At 37.5% G+C, this 20,032-nt stretch overlaps 1 protein-coding gene and 1 non-coding gene across 3 annotated transcripts in view; both read left to right on the forward strand.

Annotated features, from left to right (window-relative positions):
- The window catches only part of KIF13B (kinesin family member 13B), a 185,494-nt gene that overhangs the window by 32,673 nt on the left and 132,789 nt on the right, over nt 1–20,032 (forward strand). The window lies entirely within an intron of this gene.
- On the forward strand, nt 1,964–2,095 carry LOC118711962. The gene has a single exon (XR_004985909.1). It is a non-coding gene; the product is annotated as a small Cajal body-specific RNA 15 (non-coding RNA).

Genomic DNA, 20,032 nt, shown 5'->3' on the forward strand with positions numbered 1-20,032 from the left:
TCAATGGACCAAATCTCTCATGTTTAGCCTAGGGGGGCCTTATTTTCCGGGGATGCCTTACATTTCACTCAGAAGGAAACCTGTAAATAGGTCTTATTTTCGGGGAAACATGGTAATATAATGTAAGCCTTCTGTGACTTGTCTTTTAATTTTTAACCTCTTTCCTCTCTACCATAGTTAACCACTTAGCTGAATTTTATACCTTTCCTTTGAATTTCTTTATTGTGTTTTTTTTTTTAAATATATATTTATTGGTTTCAGAGAGGAAGGGAGAGGGAGAGAGACAATCATTGATCGACTGCCTCCTGGACACCCCCTACACCCCCTATCGAGTCTACAACCCGGGCATGTGCCCTTGTCTGCAATTGAACCCTGAACTTTTCAGTCTGTAGTCTGATACTCTATTCACTGAGCCAAACCAGCTAGGGCTCTCTTAAATTTCTTTACATTCATATATATATATATATATATATATATATATATATATATATATATATATATATATTTGTAAATTGTGCAATATGTGTATATGAATGCCTTTTTATAGTAAAGTATCAGATTAGATATGTGACTCAAAAAAGATTGACTGGTCAAAATATAATGCCTGCTTTTTAAAATAAACTTTTTAATTAATTTATTGATTTTTAGAGAGAGGGAGAGAGAAAGAAACATTGATTTGTTCCACTTATTTATGCAATCCTTGGTTGATTCTTGTATGTGCCTTGACCAGGGCTCGAACCCAAACCATGATACTAACCAGCTGAGCTACTCAGCTAGGGCCAATACCTGATTTTTAAAGACAAAACAAATTGTGTTGAAAGGAACCAAAAATAATATTACAAATTTATTCTGGGAAGAAAAGTAAAAGTTGGTATTTCATCAAATGCCATGTTCCTCCTCCTTTTTTTTTTTTTTTTTCTCTTATAAGACCAAAACAATACAAAGATTTTCCCTTCTAATCTGTTATTTTCAATATATACCAAGAAAGAGTGGCAGTGATAATTATTTTAGTGTATTTTAAACTTTTTGAAGACTCTGGATCAGTGGCCCTGTTCAGAAGTAATCATGCTTTAACACCAGAACTGAAGTCTTATTTCTTTATATTGAAATAAACCCTTATTATAAAGTGCACTTTTCAATCCATTGGTCAGTTAATTCATTTTCATTTGTACCCTTGTTTTCTATCGTGTGTGTGTGTGTGTGTATGTGTGTGTGTGTGCGTGCATGCATGCATACGTGCCCCCCCACACGTGTTAACACTACAACCATTAATACATTAACTTACTTTCTCTTACAATTATTTTCTTATTATCTTGCCCAACCAAGTGTAAGATTTTAAGACCTGAATTCCTTGAAGTAGAAAGCAGTTGGAGAGTTAGACTTCAAGATTTTAATGAAACTGAACACTGATTTCTGTAGTATTTTGTGAAATGGCCTGTTCTTTGGTATGTGTTAGAGAGATTCTCCAACATGGACAGAATAAGCCATAAATGGCATAGTTATGCAGAGATTTTCAGGTTTTATAGTAATAATATGGTCCTTTCCTCTCCTCCCATTTGGTTATATTTAAAGTGATTAATTGATAATGTGAAGATTATAACTGCCATTCTAGTGAGAAGAATGTCTGAGATGTGGATCTCAACTAGCACTGTTAGTAAAGTCATTACAAATATTTTTTTTTCCTTCTGATGGTTTACTAGACATCAGTTTAGTCAAGATAATTAGGTATTTAGTGAATGCCTAATATGATCAAAGCAGACCCAATCCTTCATTGAAGGTTCAGAGTACTCTAATTTCTGTATATCCATTTATGTGTATATATTCACACACACTCTCTCTCTCTCTCTCACACACACACACACACACACACACATATATGAATGAATATATATATGCAGGATTAAGTGAGGTTGATCCATGCATATACGTTTTTCTTATAAATGTACTGAGTACTGCTACTTAGGGGAGGGCATTATGCCAAAAATTGCTTTGAAATATATATATGAAAGTTGCTTTTAGCCTTCTGAATTAAAAGGTGGATAGAACAAGTCTTGTCGTCGAAATAAATTCAAGACCTACTTATCTATCAACAGAAAAAAAGAAGAAATATATGAAGTATTTTTTAGACTAATTTCTTGTTAGTGGAAGGCATCTTTGGGTCATATTAGATAATGACATTTAAAATGTCTCTACTGCTATACGGATACTAATTTAGGTAAAGATTTTAATTGAAGGAAGTCATGCACAAATGTAATTATGGTATATACAATAGACCTGTTTGTTCTCTTTGCTGTGAAATGACTTGAGTGAGACTAATAATTCTTCCCAAATAGAATTTACTTCTCTGGAGAATAATATGTGGTATGCTTTAATTTCATAAAGAGGCTCTTTCTAGGGAGGCCTGTCCACTCTGATTATGTCAAAGTAAAGTGGGGAGATCACTGGTCTACGTACTCAGAAATTTTAGATGATTACACTTAAAAAAATACCATGACCATTGAGTGTACAAATAATTTACTACTTTTAAAATATATATTTCTTATTTCAGAGAGGAAGGGAGAGTCGAGAGACTTAGAAATATCAAGGATGAGAGAGTATTATTGATTGGCTACCTCCTGCAACCCCCCTCCCCAAACCCACCCCCCACTGGGGAACAAGCCTGCAAACTAGGCATATTAGTATGTGCCCCAACCAGGAATTGAACCATGACCCCTGGTTCATAGGTCAACACAGCCTCTGAGCCATTCCAGCTAGGCTTTCTTTGACTACTTTTAAATATAGTTGTGAAAATGAACCAGGGAAACTCATAATAGCCACACACACACACACACACACACACACACACACACACACTCTAGAAGCCTGGTGCATGAAAATTCATGCACTGGAGGGGGTGACCCTCAGCCTGACCTGCCCCCCCTCTCACAGTCTGGGAGCTCTCAAGAGCTGGAGGTCACCCAGCGATCAGGGGAAGGTGATGCCCCATCATACCTTTGCTGCTGCCACTGCCAGCAGTGCAAGCCTCAACCAGCCCTGGTTACCTGAGCCTTGGGCAGCCCTGGGTGGCTGGGCAGCTGCCATCCAAGGTTTGCCTGCACCTCAGGCTGACCCTAGGTAGCTGGGGGGCTGAGGGGACTGGGGGACCCCAAAGGCAGGCATGCGGAGTGGCTGGGCCTCCCTGGGGCAGGCCTGGCCTTGCCACACACCTGCTGTCCCAGCAGGGATGAAGGGACTGGGTGTTGCCATCTTGTGTCTGTGGATGCTGCCATCTTTGAGGGTTTGGCTGTCAATTAGCATATTCCCTCCTTATTGGCTCTGGGTGTCTTCATCTTTGAGGACAAGGCAGTAAATTAGCATATTCCCTTCTTATTGGCTGTGAATGCCTCCATCTTTGTGATGGCATGAGGGTCAATTAGCACATCCCCTCTTTATTAGATAGGATGTATCTCAACTAACTGAGCTACACCCACCAGAGTGGATTTTTCATATGAATATTTTTATCCCAACATTCCTTTTTATTCTCTCTGACATTACCCTAATGTTAGGATCAGAAGTGCCCTATGTTTAGATTATAACATAGCCTTCAAACTGGTTTTTGGAACTCAAAATACCAGACTCATCCTCTGTCAAGTCTGCTCTTATTTCCTATAATCTGTCTTTTGAATTTAAAGCATGTATTATTTCTACTAACTAAGGAATGTCAATACCTGGGTGACATCTTTTGTGTTTGTCTCACCTTCTTTTCTAATGCTGGAACTATGTGTTTTTAAGCCCCCTTACCTTTTAGACTGTGGCTGCTTGAAAGCCCAGATTACTTTCTTATTCATTGTGTCTCTTTCATTGCTTTGCAAGTAGAAGGTGCACAATAAATGGTTCTTGATTAATTACAGCTGTTCTATGAGTGCTTGTTCTCAAAAGCCCCAAATTACTCCCAGTTAGAAGTTGGAAGGGTAGTTTGTGAGTTTGATTTTTAAAAAATATATATATTTTTTATTTTAAAAATTGATTTGAGAGAGGCAGGGAGGGAGGGAGCAAGGGAGGGAGGGGGAGAGAGAGAGAGAGAGAGAGAGAAAACAGTGGTCATCAGCCTCCTGCTTGCTCCTTACTGAGGCTTGAGCTCTGGCAACCTCTGGGTGCATAGCCAAGGCTCAACCAACTGAGCCACATGGGCCAGGTCTGGGAGTTGGACTTTATGTGGAGTATTTCTCAAGACAATGTTAAGCCATCTCCATCGACTCCACCATATAAAATGCAATTTTCTATTAATAGAAATCCTTGCCCAGAATTGTTTATTCCTATAGCACACAGCTTTTATTTTGCTTTTTTAATTTTGACAACTTTTTATTTGTGTTGTTTCATAGATTATATTTTAAATTTGCTCTTTCCCAGTGATTAATATTAGGATTATACTTTAGATTAAATTTCCTTTGGTAAGAATTTCCTAAGATTAGATAATTCTGTTTGTAATATAAAGAATTAGATGTTGCAAACTGGGGGTGCCATAGGCTACATTTACCTACAGATGTGTTGTGGTTTGTTTGCAGTTTCAGTACTTAAAAAATCAGGAGTTTCATATAAAAATGCAGATTTACACTATAAATGGATATTTCGCCCTGGGCGATTGCCCAGTGTAGAGCGTCGGCCTGTGGACTGAAGGATCTCAGGTCCAATTCCTGATCAAGGGCACATACCTCACTTGCTCTTTGATCTCTGACCTGGGTTGGGACGTGTGTGGGAAGCAACAAATCGACTTCGATGTTTCTCTCTCTCTTTATCCCCATTTTCCCTCCCTTCCACCCTCTCTGAAAGAATCAATGGAAAAATATCCTTGAGTGAGGATTTAAAAAAATAAATGCATATTTTCTTTAACAACCTGGAAATCTGGCAACATTGGGCTTGCTGCCTCCAACAAGGTCATGAGCTCTTCATCTTCAGGTCTCTAGCTGGTCAATTTTCTCATTTGTGTCATTTGCCTGACCTGTGAGGACCTTTCCTTTTAAAACCCTTAGTGTAGCCGAAACCGGTTTGGCTCAGTGGATAGAGCGTCAGCCTGTGGACTGAAAGGTCCCAGGTTTGATTCCGGTCAAGGGCATGTACCTGGGTTGCGGGCACATCCCCAGTAGGAGGTGTGCAAGAGGCAGCTGATCGATGATTCTCTCTCATTGATGTTTCTAACTCTCTATCCCTCTCCTTTCCTCTCTGTAAAAATCAATAAAATATATATATATATATATAAATAAAATAAAATAAAACCCTTAGTGTAGATTCTTATTGGCTTCAGTCATAAAACATGTCCTTTTCTGACCTTGACCCTGGGTTTGAGGCTTATATTACTTTTTGAGACCATCAACTTCTGCCTTGTAAATATGTTATATGCTCAATTTTTCTTTAGGTTATCAGGTTTAGCCATGTAAATTCTATAACTGTTGACATGACTTTATTTATAAATCATCAAGTGTTTAGCTTAATACATTTTTTTTAATTTGCAAAATGTAAAACATTGCAATTCTTGCATTAAATATATACTTATATATTTTGGTTTGGATAAGTATTATTTTTCTTTAAAATGTTATTCACATTAATGTAATACATCTTGCTATTTTTAAATAAATTGATAAAATGTTTTGAAAGTTTCTCAGCATTAATTTCTAATTTAAAAGATTTCCAAAAGCTGCCCTAGTTGGTTTGGCTCAGTGGATAGAGCATTGGCCTCCAGTCCCGGGTTCAATTCTAGTCAAGGGCATTCTCCTAGATTGCAAGCTCCTCCCCAGCCTGAGCCCTGGTTGGGGGACGTGCTATAGGTAACCAATCTACGTGTTTCTCTCACAACGATATTCTGTCTTTTCCTCTCTCTTCCACTCTTTTTTTTTTTTTTAATATGTATTTTATTGATTTTTTTACAGAGAGGAAGAGAGAGGGATAGAGAGCTAGAAATATCGATGAGAGAGAAACATCGACCAGCTGCCTCCTGCACACTTCCCACAGGGGATGTGCCCGCAACCAATGTACATGCCCTTGACTGGAATCGAACCTGGGACCTTTCAGTCTGCAGGCTGACACTCTATCCACTGAGCCAAACCGGTTTTGGCTCTTCCACTCTTTTTAAAAATCAATGGAAAAATATCCTTGGCTGAGGATTAAAAAAAAAACAAAAAATTTGCCAAAAAAATAACTCTTTAGTTTCCTCAATAATATATTATTTAAGAGTGTAAAAGAGTCCTGATACTAAAGAGTTGGAAAATCTCTGATCACAAAGGATAGTGTGTTAGCTGGGACTCTGAAGTATATAACACTATTTAAGACATTTTAAGCAAAAATTCTGTGAATTCTGGGTTCCAACTTGAATGCTAAGAAATGTAACATTTTGCCTTTGAAGTCTGAATTCAGGAATTCCCTGGTTCTAAGCCTTTCTGATTGTTCTCTTGATATTGGTAAAGGAGTTTATTGGGTAAATAGTTGGAAAAGAATTTGAAGAACTAAAATGGAATTTTGGTGTGATTTGGGATTTTGGGAGGCTTTCAAATGAGATTCAGATACTAGAGGGGTAAGAGAATGAGCAGTTGTGAAGAAGAAAACTGGGGTTTCTTGGAGACTAGAGAGGAATGAAATAATCCTATCCTTCCCTGTGAGAGGCAGACAACCTGGAAGAGAAAGTACTAGGCCATAGATTCCTGAAGTTTCTCATCCCTCTTCTTTTCATCCATCCACTAGTCTCCTATTGCTTATCTTTAGCTGAGACCATCAACTTCTGCCTTGTACGTATGTTATATGCTCAATTTGGGTGACTTGGTGTTTTGGTCATATATAGCAAGTAAACTTCCTTTCTCCATTTTATTCTCATAAAGTATTACCACAACTGAAACCCTGTGTGTAAGCAAAATCTTTGGGTGTTTAGTTATTACTCCCATTTAGTCACTCATCTAGTCATCATCATCCTTGCAAAGTACTAGGCGACTGGAAACTGCAATAAAATGGGAGGGACCAGACATTGTATACACTTTTGGCATTATTTTGCATTAGTCATTCTAATTAAGTTATATAAGTAGTACAGGAAAAAGCTATTGTGTGAAAATCCTTTCTCTGAAAGACTGATCCTAATGGTCACCTTTTTCTGTTTCACCAGGAAGGATGCTTAAAAGTAGGATACTGAGACAGACTGGTTAAAATGAAGTTGTATCTTGGCACTGAACTAAGATTTTGTGCCTTGCCATTTCCATAAGCTTCACTGAAGTTTCCTGATCCTGATTTCATCTCTGTCCCCCATATCACACACCTCTCATGTGCCGCTTCAGATCCTCTTGGCCTCACTCTTCCCAGAGCCTTTGATCACTTTTCAACTCTGCCTGTTGCCAACTCAAACTGGACCCTAGTCAACCTTATGTGGACATAATCTGACACCTCAGGCCTCGCTCCCCTTCTCTTTCTTCCCTGGGACTGTACTACATGTTAAGCTTTTAAGCATCCTTTTTGTATGCCTTTGCTCTATATACAAATGGATTCTCTGGCTTCTGTATTAAACTGTCAGTTGATCTGTTGTATTTTGGCCTGACCCGGTACTTATTAATAAAGACCTGAGCTTAAAAACTAGGAAGAGAATAGGTCTGTTCTTCATAGAGTGACCTCATCCAGTGATAAATTTATTTTTTAATTTATCAACCTCATAAGCATTAGAAAGGATCTAGGATTGAGGTGCTGTTAGTAGAGTTTAACTATCAAAATTGCTGGTAAGGATAAAAAAAAAAAAGGCGAGAGTGGGTTGACAGGCATCAGAGAAATATGACTCAGACTAGGGTTTGAGTTCTGGGTCTGCCAGCTGTGTGACTTTTGGGAGTTTACATCATCTCCCTGAGCTTCAGTTTCCTTTTTTGTGAAATCGAGGTGATAACACCAAAATATGGCTCTTGTAAGATTGCTGTGGCATAAATGAGTTATTTATGTAAAATGCTTGGCACATGGTAGATACTTGGTCCATTGTAGCTGGACCAAGTTATTTTTAATTTATTTTTTTCTGGCCGAATTTCTTTATAAACATTTTATTCATTTAAATATGTCATATTGTAATTATTTTTTTTTCCCCAAACAGCACTGTACAAGCTAGGAACTCAGTAAATATTTATTGGCTGGGTTCGACATGTAGTAAACTATCATATCATGTTCCTAATAACAAATCATGTCCTTTGGCTTTTATTTGGCAATAATCTTAGGTGACAAGCTATAGTTCAAAATGTAGTTTTTAAACCTTCCAGATAGCAACTACAACATATTTATTTCTGGGGTTGTGGGTTTCCTCCCAAGAGCATCAATTTGCCTAATATTAACCAGACTTGGTTTTTTTGTTCTGAGAAAAGAGCTATTATTATCATAGTAAAAGCAACTCATTGGTCAAGGTCATTGAATGCTTGGAAGGTGTAAGTCCTGCAGAGACAGTATAGAGTTCTTGGAAATATAGGAAGTGAACAGGATCTTTTCTCTGAGGAGAAAAAGCATGATATTTATAGGTATTATTATTGCTTATAGTGTGTTGGATACTTTTCAAGGTTTTAGCGACAAATGCAACAAAATTACTTACAATCAAAGATATAGGCACCATGATTCTCCCTAAATTTTCTGAAGGGGAAAGAGGCAGGAAAGATGTTAATGTGATTTTACAAGATCACACGATTAGTAAGTGGCAGAGCTGGGATTTGAATTCAGGTCTGCCTGAGTTTCTCTCTCCAAAGCTATTGTAGATGTGCTCACTGCTTCTCATTGCCTTCTAAGATTTTCCTGAAGAGTGTCTTTTTAATCTTTACACATTTGAAAAAATATATTCGGTTAATTCAGATTAGAGCAAAACTACAGGCATTCAACAGTTATTGATTAATATCTCATATGTGCAACCCTGACAAGTTGCCTCATAAGGGAAAGATAAATATGACATACTTTTTTTTTTTTTTAAGTAAACTATCTTCTACAGTTAGCAAAACCCACATACAGCTAAGTATATTACATTCATTCATTTACTCAACAACTTTGAATTGTCTTCTGTGTGTCAGAATGGTGTTGATCCTAATAAATCAATGATGAACGAAAGGAAATTTGGTCCTGGGCTTCATGGAGCTTATTAGTCTATCAGGGGTATTATGAATGGATCTAAGCAATTTTAGCTCATTATTATTAGATTAGAGGCCTGGTGCACGGATTTGTGCACCTGTGGGCTCTCTTGCCTGGCCTGTGGGGATTGGGCCGAACCGGCTCTCCGACATCCCCTAAGGGGTCCTAGATTGCAAGAAGGTGCAGATCAGGCTGAGGGACCCCACTGGTGCACGATTGGGGCCGGGGAGGGACATGCTCCAGAGCCTGTCTGGCCCATCTTGCCCAGTCCCAATTGGAGCTGTTAGGGGCCACCCAGCCTAGGAGGGACCATGGGAGGTTGGCTGGTCAGGGAGGGACCACGGAAGGGCTCCAGAGTATGTCCAGCCTGTCCCACCCAGTTCCTATCGGCTGCACCCCAGCAGCAAGCTAACCTACTGGCCGGAGCATCTGCCCCTTAGTGGTCAGTGTGCGTTATAGTGACTGGTCGAATGGTCATACACTTAGCATATTAGGCTTTTATTATATAGGCTATTAGTAACCTTCTGTCATTAAAATTAGCTGAGAGAGCTTACCGTCATCCTCCCTCATAACCACACTGCTCAGGGAGTATGTTACATGAAATTCTGACTGAATTCTGCCACATATTTATTGGTAGGCAGGCACAACATTAGTCATACAACCTGTTCCTATAAGCGCAGCGAAGTCACAGCTCTCCATCACCTTACTAGAAAGTTTCCCTTGAGAAATGTATCAAGATGCAATATCCTCTGGTTAGAATTATGTGACAGAATCTGAACTCAGGTCGGGGGTAGAGCCCTCAACCAAGAATATTAAACCAGTGGCACAGGATGCCAGGTTTATGAGTTTCATACTTTGTTCTCCAAGAACGGAGATACCTATATAATATTTCTAGTTCCTTTTACATGGTTTATGATATTTCTGATAGATGTAACACTGTGCATTGTACCAGTGAAAAAATATTTCTGACATTCTTTGTGCTGAATAATGAAAAAGATAGCTGAGGGCATGTAAAACCTGTTTTAAGAGAAATTTTTAATCTATTTTTGTCATAAACCCCTTTGACAATGAGGTAAAGTCTACGGACCCTTCTCATAATAATCTTTCAAAAGGGTAAAATGCAAAAGATTACAAAGAAAAGCAAATATAATAAGATGTAGTTATCAGAAAAAAAAATATGTGATACAGTAATGTATGCTTCTTTTTTAAAATATATTTTATTGATTTTACACAGAGAGAAACTGAGAGGGATAGAGAGTTAGAAACGTCGACGAGAGAGAGAAACATTGACCAGCTGCCTCTTGCACAACCCCCACCGGGGATGTGTCCGCAACCAAGGTACATGCCCTTGACCGGAATCGAACCCGGGACCTTTCAGTCCACAGGCTGATGCTCTATCCACTGAGCCAAACCAGTTTCGGCAATATATGCTTCTTTATTACTGTATGAACTAACAAGATCCAGTGTTGGGAACAATTGCTTAAATTTCAAAGTTGTGATGCATGTAAATGCAAGATATTTGCAACAATTAACATGAAAATAACTGTGATTTTTAAAAAATGGTATTTTTCTTGATTTCACAGAGTAAAGGAGATGGGGAGAGAGATAGAAACATCAATGAGCCGAAACCAGTTTGGCTCAGTGGTAGAGCATTGGTCTGCGGACTGAAAGGTCCCAGGTTCGATTCCGGTCAAGGGCATGTATTGGGTCGGCAACGAAGTAATTGCGGGTTTCACACATATATGGCTTCAGTTGAATTTTTAGGTTTGCAGACGTAGTACAAATGTAAAACACATTTTGTTATTTGATAGTTGGCTATTCAGCTGTTAATCAGTAAAAAAAGTTTTTTGATCTGTTTTGTAGTTTTCGTTTGGCTTTTGTTGAAAAATGGAAAATCAAAAGGAACATTTTCGTCATATTTTGCTTTTTTATTTCCGCAAAGGGAAAAACTCATTGCAAGCTCATAAAAAGTTATGTGCTGTTTATGGTGACGAAGCCTTAAAAGAACAGCAGTGTCAAAATTGGTTTGCCAAATTTCGTTCTGGTGATTTTTCACTCAAAGATGAAAAACGCTCTGGTCGTCAAGTTGAAGTTGATGACGCCCTAATCAAAGGAATAATCAATTCAGACTGTCACAGTACAACACGTGAGATTGCAGAAAAGCTTCATGTATCACATACATGCATTGAAAATCACTTAAAACAATTTGGCTATGTTCAAAAACTTGATACATGGGTTCCTCACGAACTGAAAGAATCACAGTTAACGCAACGCATTAGCAGCTGCGATTTGCTAAAGAAACGTAATGAAAATGATCCATTTTTAAAACGACTGATAACTGGCGATGAAAAATGGGTTGTTTACAACAATATCAAGCGGAAAAGATCGTGGAGCAGGCCAGGTGAACCAACTCAAACAACATCAAAAGCTGATATTCATCAAAAGAAGGTTTTGTTATCAGTTTGGTGGGATTACAAAGGAATTGTCTACTTTGAACTCTTACCACCCAACCGAACGATCAATTCTGATGTCTACATTGAACAACTAACGAAATTAAACAATGCAGTTGAAGAAAAGCGGCCCGAATTGACAAATCGAAAAGGTGTTGTATTCCATCATGACAATGCAAGGCCACACACATCTTTGGTCACTCGGCAAAAATTAATGGAGCTTGGTTGGGATGTTTTGCCACATCCACCATATAGTCCTGACCTTGCACCATCTGATTACTTTTTGTTTCGATCTTTACAAAACTCCTTGAATGGTAAAAATTTCAATAATGATGATGATGTCAAATCGTACCTGATTCAGTTTTTTGCTAATAAAAACCAGAAGTTTTTTGAACGTGGGATTATGATGCTGCCTGAAAGATGGCAAAAGGTCATTGATCAAAATGGGCAATACATTACAGAATAAAGTTATTTAGTTCCATGAAAAAATTGTCTTTAATTTTCTTTTTAAAACCCGCAATTACTTAGTTGCTGACCCAATACATTAGTTGCGGGCACATCCCCGGGAGGGAGTGTGCAGGAGGCAGCTGGTCGATGTTTCTCTCATCGATGTTTCTAGCTCTCTATCTCTCTCCTCTCTGTGAAATATTAATAAAAAAAATATATATATATATAAAAAGAAAAAAAAGAAGAAACATCAATGATGAGCCCTAGCTGGTTTGGCTTAGTGAATAGAGTGTCGGCTTGTGAACTGAAGGGTCCCGGGTTCAGTTCCAGTCATGGGCACATCCCTGGGTTTCAGGCTTGATCCCAGTGTGTGTGTGTGTTTCTGTGTGTGTGTGTGCAGGAGGCAGCTAATCAGTGATTCTCTTTTATCATTTCTATCACTCTCTCCTTTTCCCTTCCTCTCTGAAATCAATAAAAATATGTTTTAAAAAAAAAGAAATATCATTGATGAGAGAATCATAAATCTGCTGCCTCCTGGGAACTGAGCCAGCAACCATCAGAATCCAACTGTTACCTCCTGGTTCATAGGTCAATACTCAATCATTGAGCCATGCTGGCTGGAAGAAAATAGTTGTGATTTTTATTGGTGACATAGTCACTGCTAATTCTGTTTCCATTACCTACATTTGGAATTGAGGGTAATTGCTAAATTTTAGAAGTTAGCAAAAAATAAAAATATAATTCCCCCCCCATCCATATTTATAGATGTCCAGTCATTCTATCCAGGTTAAGAATCCCTACTCTAGAGTTTGTGTTCTTGATTACATCTTTCATATGTTATCTAATCAACCCTGGAGTGTATATTCATGATTAGGATGTCAAGTGTTAACTAATTATCCCTACATGTTGATTAAAAGTAACACACACATTTATCACTGTTTGTCTTTTTTTTTTTGTATAATTTTCTAGGGATCATGAGACTATATAAATAATACAATGTACAAAGGATTTCATAGGAGAAGCTATGAAGTGTTTTAAAATAAAAACAAAAGTATCTCGTCTTAAATAAGGACAATATGATGAGGATCTAGACATACATGAATGCAATGATGTACTATGGCTATTAGAAAAAAATGGGGAGAAAGAACGAAAGTTGTAATTCTTTAAGGTTGGAAAAGAGATCACAGAAGAATAGGTGATTAGGGCTTTCTTCTGTTTGTTCAGAAATAATAGTATTTCAGATATAGAGAATAGCATGAGAGTGTGAGGTAGTAGGGGAAAGACAGAATGGAGCCACACATAAGGAGGTCAAGGCCTAGAAGGTTCTTCCACATGTGAGTGACATAATTAAGTAGTCATAGTTATGAGCACTTTACACATGCTTAGTTACTTAATCCTCACAGCAATCCTATTGCTATTTGCATTTTACAGTTGGAGAAACAGACAGGGAGAGATTAAGTATCTTGCCAGAGTCAAAACTAGGCCTTGTCTGGCTCCACTGGACTCAAAACAACTCAATACAAGATTACACTGATGACAGTGTGGAGGATAGATTAGGCGGGAGCATGACTGGAGATAGGAAAATCAGGTCAGACTGTTAAAATGATACCAGCCAGAGGTGGTAAAAGAGGCCTGAACACTGAGCATTAAGAGCAGGTGAAAAGAATTTTCCAGCTTGTGGGAATCTACACATTTATGTTTTCAAGTTAGAAAATAGCCACAAAATAGGATATGAAAGTTCAATATTTCTGAGTAGAGATTTTCACCAGCCAGTTTTAAATATGTACTTGGCTGGATTGATTCCTGTGTTATAAGTATCGTCCTCATTGAAGTGTTCATTATGAGCATGATTTTATTTTATTTTAAAAAAATATATTTTATTGATTTTTTTACAGAGAGAAAGAGAGAGTATCGTCCTCATTGCAGTGTTCATTATGAGCATGATTTTATTTTATTTTAAAAAAATATATTTTATTGATTTTTTTACAGAGAGAAAGAGAGAGGGATAGAGAGTTAGAAACATCGGTGAGAGAGAAACATCGACCAGCTGCCTCCTGCACACTCCCTACTGGGGATGTGCCTGCAACCAAGGTACATGCCCTTGATAGGAATCGAACCCGGGACCCTTGAGTCTGTAGGCTGATGCTCTATCCACTGAGCCAAACCAGTTTCGGCATGAGCATGATTTTTTTGTAATCACCAGTTAATGTTATATAGTAAGCACCCCGTTAGCCCTTGTCAAGATAGGAATACCAGTGCAAAGGTTTCCAAATGTTACATTGTATGGTGACTAAGCTTACAGTTGTAAAAAATACTTAGACCTTGCACAGCAAAAGAAACATTTGAAATCTGGCTCACTTGCTAGCAGTCAGTTTAAGAAAACTTCAGAGAAATGGGAGGAAAAGTTTTAGGTCGATGCATTCAGGATGTGGAGCAGTATTGACTCATATTTGGTGTGAAATTCAGTAAACCCTGACTTACTGGCAGTATAGTGAGTTATCAAACAGATTCAAGAGGGCTCAAAAAATGTGAATTTATGACTGTCTGGCAGATAAATAACCAGGATCTGTAATTTTCCACAATATGCTTGACTGGAGCTTAAGGAAAATTTTAAAATAAAGGTAATACGCATTCTGCATTAACAGAGATACTAAGTCAATTGGTTTCTGGATACAAACCTTTCTATAATATTTGCCAAGTCCAGATTCAGCATGTGGCCTCATTGATTTGAGAGACATTTCTTAGGAGCGTGTGTGTGTGTGTTTGTGTGTTTGTGTGTGTGTGTGTGTGTGTGTGTGTGTGTGTGTGTCTTGTGGGGGAGGGGAATGATGGTAAGGAAGGCCCATAGATGTCCTTTCCTTGCATGCTCATCCACACAATCCTAGCTTTTCCATTATTTTCATAATCTACCATAAAGCAATGGTGATTTTTATGTTACAAGATTAATGTTCTGACTTAAACTATGATTTCTTAGTAAGTAGATTCTGTTTAAATTTTATTGTTAATTGCAGCTACCAAATTGTAGATTTTATGCTGAAAAAAAAGTTTTTTTTCATTCAAGTATGCTTTTATTTATTTATTTTCTAGAGCACATGTGTCAAACACAAGGCCTGCGGGCCAAATCCGTCCCGCCAGGCCTTGCAATGTGGCCCGCACTGCGCTGTCATCACTGCACTCCGCTGCGTTTCCATCACAATGACAGTTTATGACTGTTCAGTAAACCATTCGGCCTGCGATTTAGGCTGGATTTTAGATTTTGCCCCTTCTCTGATTGAGTTCGACACCCCTATTCTAAAGAGAGAGGGAGGGAGAGGGAGAGAGATAGAAACATTGATGAGAGAGAAACATCATCAATTTGTTGCTTCCTGCACGCCCCCTGCTGGGGATGGAGCCTGCAATCCAGGCATGTGCCCTGACTGGTAACCAGTGGCCTCTCTGGTGCATGGTTTGCTGCTCAACCAGAACCACACCTGTCAGGCGAAACAAGTTTTTTTTTTCCTATCCTGAATACTCATCTCTAAGTTGGAAACCTGGAATTATTCCTTTAGAATACATTGGTTAAATGCACAGATAAGTTTTTATGGCATTTCATTCAAGTTTTTGTTTTTGTTTTTAATATATTTTATTGATTTTTTACAGAGAGGGAGAGGGATAGAGAGTTAGAAACATCGATGAGGGAGGATCATCGATCAGCTGCCTCTTGTAAATTTTTAAAATTTACTGGGGATGTGCCCGCAACCCAGGTACATGCCCTTGACCAGAATCGAACCCGGGACCTTTCAGTCCGCAGGCCAACGCTCTATCCACTGAGCCAAACCGGTCTCGGCTCATTCAAGTTTTTTGATTACCTTATTCAATAAGGATACAATAAGGCAGTTAAGACCTATTTTTATTAAATAATACATGAAGTATTTCATTTACAATCTTCGTCTTATTTCAAGCTATAAAATAATATTTTATGTCAATACTGAGTAGTTTATAGTTCAGTTTATGTTCCTCTTTTATTAAATGCAAGGAAAAGTCTAATCTTAATGTTTAAAAAAGTGAATGGACTTCCTTATCATTCTTATAAAATTATTTCTAAACTCAGTATACCAGAGTTCAATACACGTTAACCCAAGGAATACCATATCTTTATCATATTCCTTGATTTGTAAATAGCTTAGTTACAGATTAACTTTTATTATTACAAATTAATGAGAAATGGCATATTGTTCTATCTTGTCTTTTATCCATTTAAAATTGCTAGATGTATATAATTTAAATCTCTACTTGATTACTTTTTAGTAATCTCTTACAAAATGTATTCTATAAGATAGCTCTCTTTAAAATGAGTATTAAAACTTTTGTTTAGATTTAAAATGAAATCAGCCCCAGCCGGCATGGCTCAGTAGTTAAGTATTGGCCTGTGAACCAAGAGGTCATGATTCGATTCCTAGTCAGATCTCATGCCCAGGCTGTGGGCTTGATCCCCAGTGTGGGGCATGCAGGAGGCAGCTGATTGATAATTCTCTCATCATTGTTGTTTCCATCTCTCTCTCTCTCCCTCTCACTTCTCTGAAATCAATAAAAATTTATATTAAAAAAAGAAATCAGGTTATTTTACAGAAAATGTTTGATTTACTGGATTTTTAAAATAATAATCAAGATTTGATAAGATATGTAAGATAAAGATTTGATGATAAAGGCACATTCTAGTTAGATTATAAGGCAAACTTTTCCTTAACTTTATCAGCTAAATATTCAGCTTCAGTGTTTGGAGGAAAATATATTTAAATCACATCATAAGATGAAATCATTTTGTCAAATAATGATATTTTGTCAAAAGTATAATAAAGTTTTGATTTTTCTCAACCCTTTCTGAATTTCAGGGGTTAGACAAAGTTCCATTAGGTAAAACTAGCAGATGTAATTAACTTGATAAGTTATGATAAAGGCTTTGGCTTTTATCCAAGTAACAGAGCAAATGAGTATACTATAACCTGGGTCACAACTCCTTTTGTACAAGGGGTAGTTTTCAATTCTTTGCTTGTAGGAGACCTAATTGCTTCATTAGCTTTAGATCTTTAAAAATAATATTTGATGTTAGATCATTGTATGTTTTTTGGGGGAGAATGTATCATGGCAGGAGTGCAAAGGTTTGAATGATGTTGCTATCACACACCTCCTTCTAGTTTCATCCCCTATATTTGAGCAAGATTTTCAGTGCTTTACTTTAAAGATAAAAAAAAAGACTCAAATTCATGCTCATTGCTCTTTCATTTTAGTCATAAGTCGGTCATCCCATGGATTCATTTAATTAAAAGATGCTTTTCCAATATAATTTTTATTTTTATGTTTACCAAAAATTGAAATATATTTGTTTGTTTTTTTTCTGATCAATCATGTACTACCAGGAGTATTGATAGCTCAATACAGAAGAAAAGTAACCAGATAAATTAAAAACTTTAATTTATATGGATATTTTTGCAGAAAAGAACGATTAGAATAAAGTACTTTGTGGAATGGGAATATGAGTTCATGGGAAGAAAGTAAAGATATAAAATGACTGACTATAAAAGAAGAGGTTATTTTTTCAATAGTTGAGCCCTAACTGAAAGGTCCCAGGTTCGATTTCAGTCAAGAGCATGTACCTTGGTTGTGGGCACAACTGATCAATGTTTCTCTCTCATTGATGTTTCTAACTCTCTATCTCTCTCCCTTCCTCTCTGTAAAAAATCAATAAAATATATATATTTAAAAATAAAAAAATAGTTGATAGCATCAGTAATAAAATCATTACGCAAATTTATAGACATTTATGGAACTTGGATATTGAGGGATATATTAAAAGGAATTTTATTTTAAAATACAATATTTCAGAAATTATATCCTTTTCAGTTATTTAAACTCATTTTTGAAAAATGTTATGTGAGAACTTAAAAATGTAAGAGGACTTAAAAAGTTTTTTGTGGGTACATAAGGAAAATACTTAACATTTACTCTAGCCAATATGTGCATATTTTGATTTATTATTCTTAGAAATTATTCAATGATTCCCTGAAGATTTTAGCTTATATATACAATCTCTTTTCCTACTGTGTTTAAAAATTTATTTTTATTGGTTTCAGAGAGAATGGGAAAGAGAGATAGAAACATCATGATGAGAGAGAACCATTGATTGACTGCCTCCTGCATGCCCCCACTGAGGATCAAGCCTGCAACTTGGGCATGTTCCCTTGACTGGACTTGAACCTGGGACCCTTTAGTCCACAGGCTAACACTCTATCCGCTGACCCAAACCAGCTAGGGCTTTCCTACCGCTTTATATAATTTTTATTTCTTCTGTTGGTAATTTCTGTGATGTTTCTACATAACATATTGAAACCTCTATTTCTTTGTAAATACATTTTAAACATCACTCCTTCTTTACCAAGACCTTCCCCTTTTTCTATTTCACTACCTAATTTCTTTTTTGTAAGTTGACATTATTTTGTCTATATTTATGTATTCATCCCTACACCTCCCCATCCACCTGCTTGCCCACTTATCCATCCATCCATCCATCCATCCATCCATCCATCCATCCATCCATCTCTCTATCTCAGTGTTAAACCAGGTAGTGTTTAGGATTGCTTGTCCTTCTCTGGGTTCATTATCACAACCCATAAGCTATTTGATGGAGTGTGTTCTAGCATGAAGCTTAAATAAATTATCATAAATTCCATCAGTTGCATCAGATTATATCACATTTTTGTTTGCTTTGTATTTGGACCATGACTCACTTGAATAGCTTTTTATTTTTCCTGGAGTTTTATCTTTTATTCTATCTGTAGAACATTCTTAAAATTTTCCTTCTCAAATTCTAACTTATACCATTTTATTAATTTTCTCCAAAGATCTCTATCTCAGAGCTTTCTGTCTTGTGGTTGCTCTTGGTACCTGTTTCCTATATAACTGTTGTCTGGGATTCGGTGAGGAATAATTTACATTTTCTTGCTCTTTTTTAGGGTTTAGATCACATGTGTCAAACACAAGGCCCGCGGGCCAAATCCGTCCCGCCAGGCCTTGCAATGTGGCCCGCACTGCGCTGTCATCACTGCACTCCGCTGCGTTTCCATCACAATGACAGTTTATGACTGTTCAGTAAACCATTCGGCCCGCAATTTAGGCTGGATTTTAGATTTTGGCCCCTTCTCTGATTGAGTTCGACACCCCTAGTTTAGATCATAATTTCTTAAGGAAACTGGTAGTTTAGAGTTCAGTGTATAACAAAATGCATATGTTGACAAAGATATACATAGAAAAAGTGGTGTCTGGAAATTTGAGGAAAGACTTATAAGGGAAGATTTTACTTTAGAGAGAATGTAGCCATGATTAACCTGACTCCTAGTCTCTCATTTCAGTACACATTCATTGAATACCTACAGTTTGGCAGGCAGTCAACTAAATTTAGGTGCTGAGATATATCAAGATAATGAAGCTGGGCCCTGTCTGGGTAGCTCAGAGTGTGGTCAGGATACACCAAAGTTGTGGGTTCCATGTTCGGTCAGGGCATACATGAATGCATAAGTAAGTGGAACAACAAATCTCTCTCTCTCTCTCTCTCTCTCTCTCTCTCTCTCTCTCTCCCCCCCCACCCCCGCACACCCCCCCTTGTTCTCCTTAAAAAAAAAAAAAGATGAAGGAGCTGGTGTGGAGGCAGACTTGTAAGCAGTTGATACAGTGTTATAGCCAGCAGCTAAACATGTTATAAGGAAACATGCAATGAGTTCTGGGAACCTTATATTTTCATCTTTAATTTCTGTAAATTCTCTTATCCCATTCAGTAAGTATAATATAATGTAACTGTACTCATAATGTCCCAAGACCAATAGGTGTTTCAGATAGGAAGCAGGCTTAAGCAGTACAAGGGGGAAATCAATTGATACCCATAAAACAGGGACAGGAGAGGTGGTGTTAAGAAAATCCACTAAATTTATATTAGTGAGTGACTGATGTGATTAATACAGCAGAATGAGCCATTTGGAGGGGATGTCCTAATAGCCCTCCACCTTGGAGTA

Source organism: Pipistrellus kuhlii, unplaced genomic scaffold, assembly GCF_014108245.1.
Source record: "Pipistrellus kuhlii isolate mPipKuh1 unplaced genomic scaffold, mPipKuh1.p scaffold_m20_p_8, whole genome shotgun sequence".
NCBI classification, from domain to species: Eukaryota; Metazoa; Chordata; class Mammalia; order Chiroptera; family Vespertilionidae; genus Pipistrellus; species Pipistrellus kuhlii.